This window comes from Trachurus trachurus (assembly GCF_905171665.1).
Source record: "Trachurus trachurus genome assembly, chromosome: 20".
NCBI classification, from domain to species: domain Eukaryota; kingdom Metazoa; phylum Chordata; class Actinopteri; order Carangiformes; family Carangidae; genus Trachurus; species Trachurus trachurus.
The window spans coordinates 18,868,561-18,875,240 of NC_139911.1; positions in this window are offsets into that span (position 1 = coordinate 18,868,561).

Sequence of the window (6,680 nt, forward strand, 5' to 3'; positions counted from 1 at the left end):
CAGTTTATTTCTATCATTATTATTCCAGATATTTTACATAAACATCATTTGGAGGTTTGTGTTAAAATGCACAATGTGTCACTCATTATGTGTCATGTGCATCTTTCATATTTTGCTCATAATCATATTCATAAGTATCCTTGTTGCGGATGCATGAAGCATCTCTCAGGTTTGCTGTTGTGTAGCCCGTTGCTGGGGAAACCAGACAAATTACTTTTCTTTTTAACACAGCCCTGGTTCCCATGGCAATGGTGATGCCACCCATCCCCCTCCCAAAACACACACACAGTCGTGCAGCCACACTCCACCACACACACACACTCTCTCTCTCTTTCTCTTTTTCTGTCACACAGTAACACACACCTGCTGACTCCCAATCTGCTTATGGAGTGGAGGTGTCTGATACAGTGGCATTAAAAGGCGAGAGAGGCACGCAGCGAGGGCAGGCAGTGGAGATAATAATGAGCGCAGACAAGCCGAGATCACACTCTTCTCGTCTGTCCGATTGTCTGTCTTTGTATTTAGACCTATGAAATCAAATAGCCACACACAGGCGTCGGTTTGTCCGCACTAATGGCCCCATTCTCTCCACAGATTTCATAAACCAAGGCGGTTTGGATTCAAAAACATCTTACCACAGAAACTTTTTCTTTCCTCAGTCTGCATGTGCACAGATTTACATAAACAGAGCACACATTTGACAAGTCAAGGCTTTGGTTTGCATGGGTCTTAAAAGATAAAAGAGTATGGTCTTGATAAAATGTTATCGTAGTAGGTAGGCCTAAATACTGTATGATGCAAATTACTGCAAATCTAAAAATGTTCATGCATTTGCTTGTTTTGCCAGTTATTCCATTTTTCATTTCTTCTTTCCTTTTCCTCAAAATGAAGTCACAAAATCAATGAAATTGTCATTGATTTCTGTTGTGGAGCTTTGATGCATTAACAGGCTTAAATGCTCTGAGCACAGTGTAAATATGAGGGTTTGTGTTAGTACACACATCCATCCTCATTATGCATTGGTAATTATCTAATTGAATTCATTTAGTTAATAAAGATGATTTAATTATCCTGTTAAGCAGAAAGTCCTCTTGAAGCTTGCATCCACTTGTTGCTTCCCTTCCACACAATGTGAAAAATGTGACACTCATATGAACCTATGGGCTAAAGACTTTTCACCTGAATCAGAGTTTTACAATGGGTCAGAGTTGATTGTTTATCTGTCCGGTCTGCACCTTTACTTCACGCTCACTGCTCCAAGAGCTTCATTTCCAGCTGCAGCTGTTCCCAGAGGAAACCCCACTATCTGTTCATCAGCAAACAACAGACACACAGCTAACAACTGAAACAGCTGAAAGAAAGAGATGAAAAGAGTACTATAAGCTTAAGATGATTATATAATATTTTGTTGGTTGTTACAGGTTTAATACAATCCTTCGTCTTAGAAACTGTACTACTGTACGGTATTGTGGTTTATATGAGTTAACGCAGTCACTGTGAACATTTTCTGCTTTAACCAGATCATGCTTTTTAATCTTCTCTACTTACAATCAAGTAAATTGAAGCTTAAAAAAATGTCCTAAAACACATTTGCTGTTGCAAAATAATTGTAAATGACATTTTTAGAAAACCAGGTTATTCTTGAGCCACAGACACTATATTTATGTATAAATGAGCTGTTATCTGAATTGTCATGTGATATATTACAGAGAATATACCAATAGCATTAGCTGCTTTATATTTAACAAAAACATTTGGGGTGCCGAGTTGAGCGAGTTGGCGCAGTGGGTTGAGCAGGTGCCCCATATGCAGAGGCTACAGTCCTCACTGCTGCAGTCGGCCCTGGTTCGAATCCCGCATCTTTACTGCATGTCATTCCCCCTCTCTCTGCCTCCCCATTTCTTGTGTCTATCCAATCAAGCCATAAAAAGCCCAAAATGTACTTAAAAAACAATACAAGAACATTCAAGATCGTCAAATCTCAACCTACAGTCTTCCAATGTCTGCCCAAGTACTTTACTCCTGTACCTTCTATAGGAGTGCGTCAGTAAGACTAACCTCTCTGCTCCTGTTAAATTACCACAACGTTGCTCACATTGCCTGATAATAAAACACAACCACAGGTCACAGTAAGCCACTTACACAAATGGCACAAAATGAAGAGCTTAAGTAACCTCAGCCCACATCCGCCTCACCGAGGCATGAGCACGGCCTGCTGGGAAAAACAACACGGCCACGGCTAAGGAAAAGTTAGATAAAAACTGAATTCAACAAGGAAACAACATCTGCGCATATGTGCTTATGCATGTTCTAATCCATTATTCAATTAAGCCTCAATTAGCCTTTAATCCCCATTACCAGTCCAGGGAGAGACGAGCGATGAAGGAATGAATGAGTAAGTGTCTCCCCAGGGAGGAAGGAAGAGCAGAATAGAAAATGAAAGACTGCTGAGATATAGGGGGCTCGGGGCAGTTTCTGATAACAAAAGTACTAATTAGTGTTGCTAAATGATTTATAGAAATCAGAATAGTGTGTGTGCGTGCGTGAGACAGAAAGAGTAAGGTGGAGAGAATGAATGGAGTCCTTTGAAAGTGTGCCCATTTTTACCAGGCTAATTTCTGCACCTACGGAAACAAAAGGAGAGGGAAAGTCTTGCAGGGGTTGACAACTGCAGCCAGCAAATACATGAACGCACTCTTCTAACACACACACAAATATACACACAGCCACACAAGATGGACAGATTAGGAAAATAGTATAGGCAGCGAAAAGGAGAGCAGCTCTTATGATTTCACTGTGGACAGGCTGTCACTCTGCGTGGCCATTTTTGGGCCGCACATTTCTGTCACCCTCGTGTTTGTTCATGACATCTTCCCTCCATTATTAAACACATCTATATGGACACGGAGTTGGCGGAGGGCAGATATTCATGAATAAGGATCATCTCCCTGCATTCATACTCCTCCAAACCTGCCCACCCTCCTTTTTTTTTTTCCTCCACCCCTCCCATCCCCCAGTCCATCTGTTTTGGTGGAGGCCATCCATTAATAAAGAGTCTGTCCCTTCATTTCTATTTCCCTCCTTCTGTATTATTTATTTACCCATCTATGTGTAGTTATGGTGAGCAGACATGACTGCCAGATTGAGATTGCGGTAGATAAAGTCCGCCGCCTTCTGTGGGAAAAAAAAAAAACTTTGCCCATTATCAGAGCTGAAAACTTCATTTCATCTAAACGACTTCTCTGTGTGTTATATTCCAAATATGGAAAATTATAATCCATTTGAGGTCCATAATTCTCTTTAACTGTCAGTGCAACATTTTAATACAGGCTCTGTTTGGCAGCTCCTCCAATTCCAGTGAAATACATTTTCTAGGCGTAGGTGTGCAGCTGAGTCAGTTCAAATGCAGGAAACCTTCCTGATTAGAGGGATTCATAATGTGATAGTCACAAAGGAGATGGTAGAAATAGATTTTTTTCCCCAAATGCTAATGACTGTAATTAACTTCTCACATTTAAACTTTTAAAACTGTCTTAGTGGAGCATCTTTGCATAAATTTGAATAAATGCTGCAATAACGATGCCAGTTTAAAGTCGTAATTGTCCACCTTTCTGACAGGATTTAACTTAAATAGGTACTGTTGGTCATAAATGATCCAGATGTACGTGGTATTAGTGCATTTTGTCACATCCTCTTATACATTATCAGATCCAGTCTTAATATACTTTCAGGATTGTTTCCATTGTGGTTTTAATGTGAAAAATGTAATTTTAAATGACAAAGTGATTTTTGCTTTCCTTTTAAAGCTGCTCTAAAGATGTGTATTTAAAGGGATAGTTCAACATTTTGGCAAATTGGCCCATTGCATTAATCCTTATATTTTTAGGAGTAGGTTCGTTACCTTTATTTGTCGGTGAGAGCTATTTTTCAGATGAATTTACCTCAAAAACAACTCTGTGTCAGGGTTTTGGTAGGAAAGGACCCAAATGCAGATTTGCAGGTTTGGAGGTTTGGTGACATAAAAGGCTTTTATTTTACTCACAGAGACTTGCAGGGGCAATACTGGAAGACGGGCAAGGACACGGGAAATAATGACAACGAACCAACAAGGACAAAGGGAGACACTGAGGTTAAATACGTGAGGGAACGGGACACAGGTGGTGCAATTAACACAGGTGAGACACGTTAGGTAATCACGAGCAGGGAGCACACAGGAAGACAGGACGAGGACTTCAAACTAAAACAGGAACTAAACTAGGACAAAGACACAGACCCCAACACACAGGAAAATAAGACAGGAATCCCAAAGTAAAACAGGAAACAACTTAACCACAAAGAAAATGACACCAAGACAAAAATAGCTTGCACCGACTATTAAAGGTAACGAACATACTCCTAAGACTAGGAATTATGGTAATGGGCCAAATAGCCAAAATGTTGAATTATCCCTTTAAGTACATAAAAAAAATATTCAGCTATGGGGAATGTTTGGTTTTTGACATGGTTTTCCCTTATGGAAAACTGGGAGAGCACATTTACATATACTGACTTGAAGCCTTGTGCCCCTCCCTCCACCACTGCTCACTCTGGGTGAAAGAGCAGAATTAGTGGAGGAAACATCTGAGCGAGTCAAACGCAGCTTTGAGACTCAGATGAGGAGTCAGTAGTCAGAGAAGAGTGTAGTGATTTATACTGTTTGTTTGCTGCTAACAGGCAACAGTTGTACCATTAGCTGTAGAACTGAGCTGAGTTTACATTTAGAAATGTAATCCTTTAGCCTTCTGTCGCTGTTGTTTACTTTCAGCACCAGTGTGCAATGAATCTTGGGATAGGTTGGGCCATTACCAATATAACGGTTGGATCCTTCATTGCGACTGGTCCTACACTAACGAATCAACACAAAGCTGACTGTACAGTATATCAATTACCATGGAGCAAAGAGCCATAAATAAAAGCAGCACAACTCATTAGGTCTACACAGTATGGACGGATGGAGAAAGGAGAATGACACACACATACAGTACAGTATACACACAGATTCTGTATCTTCTCACATAGGAGAGGTAACAATTACATTACTACAGATTTAAAACCCATGAACCTGTACTCACCCACTGGCTCTGCTCTTCTCTGTAGAGACTAGCCAACTGAGCTAATATTTGCCTCATGCTGCAAGTCAGAATTGTTAGTATAAGTTATTACTTTTCCAATTTGGTCATGCAGGATTACAGTAAACTCATCCTGTTTGCGTCTATCCTTCCTCTCCTAATTGCTGCTAACTTAATTGTCTATTTAAAAGGTTCAGAATAAAAGGCTGACATCCATTTAAACATTATCTCAAATGACAGGAGAGTAAGGTTCACAGCAAGCTTTACATTGTAACTTATGGGGAAAAGAAACAACATACAAACCCATTAAATAAGTGGTGAAATATTAATAAAACATTTCAATAAGGGCAATAAAAATAAAAGACCTTGGCATCCACTTGCTGTCATTCACTTTAACCAACATTGTAATTTCAAAACTTGAAGACACTCAGCTCTCTCCTTGACTCTGTCCATCAAAAACAACCCTGTCATTTCTCAATTCAACAGCTCCGAGCGTCTGAATCTCCATCTCCTTCTATGTTATCAATGCGTCCATGATCTCTCTTTATTTGCCTCCCTGCTGCTTCTGTGCATCTATTTTCTGCATCTTCCTGGTGGTCAGCAGCAATCATCATTTCTAAATGTCATTTGGACATTAGCTCATGAGGCCAGACAGGATGCTGTAAGTGGGCGGTGGGGTGATGGAAGGGGGAGGTCATTGAGAGGGGCACGAGCAGAGAAATACAGTAAAGTCGTCTTTGTGGCCTCTTAGAGACTCCCGAGATTCGATTACAGTTACAGCCCAGAAAAACAGAGAAGATAGATGCAGACGGATGCAGATGAAATGCAGGCCTCAAGCAGCCGGGTTGGAAAAAAAAAAAAGAAAGAAAATTCGAGGCAGCTGAGTCTCATGAGCTTGATGAAGAAAACTGGGAGAGGCCCGATGACTTCAGCAGAGCCTGAGGAAAAAAAACAGATTTGCTAAAATGTCAAAGTGTGATATCTGAGAGGAGCCATTTTCACCTCACACAAAGCTAAATTTAATCTGTGTGATTACTGGAGCCCATCTGTAATCCGTACACCTCCTCAGAAAAGGCCCTGGAGCCACGTTCACTCCTCTGCCCTCTATTGGACACAAGCAGAACTGCAGGCTTGTCCATACATGGAGAGAGTAGCATTTGAGTGTCTGTTGAGTGGGTTTCCTTGACAGCAAGTCTCAGAGCTTAAGTGATCTGATGTGTTTCTGTACAGACACTATTGGGAATTGTTCACCTTTATTTGGAGGACACCAACGGCAAGGTGTTGTTCGTTTTTTTTTTTTTTTCATTTCGTCCATGTTCGAGCAGCTGACAGAAAAAATAACCACTGCATCTTGAGATGATGTTGGGGAAGAGTGACTATAGCCACTTAGTGCCAGGTTTGACATACAGTACTGTGTGTGCAGGGTTTATATAATGGGGTAAGAGTGGGAGTTAGGGATAACATTTTATTTTAGGGTATATGCAATCATAGAGAATCACAGATGTGATGTATTCAGCTGTTGATACAAGAGCCTAGAGATGAAATAATAATATTTCAGTGACACAAATACTT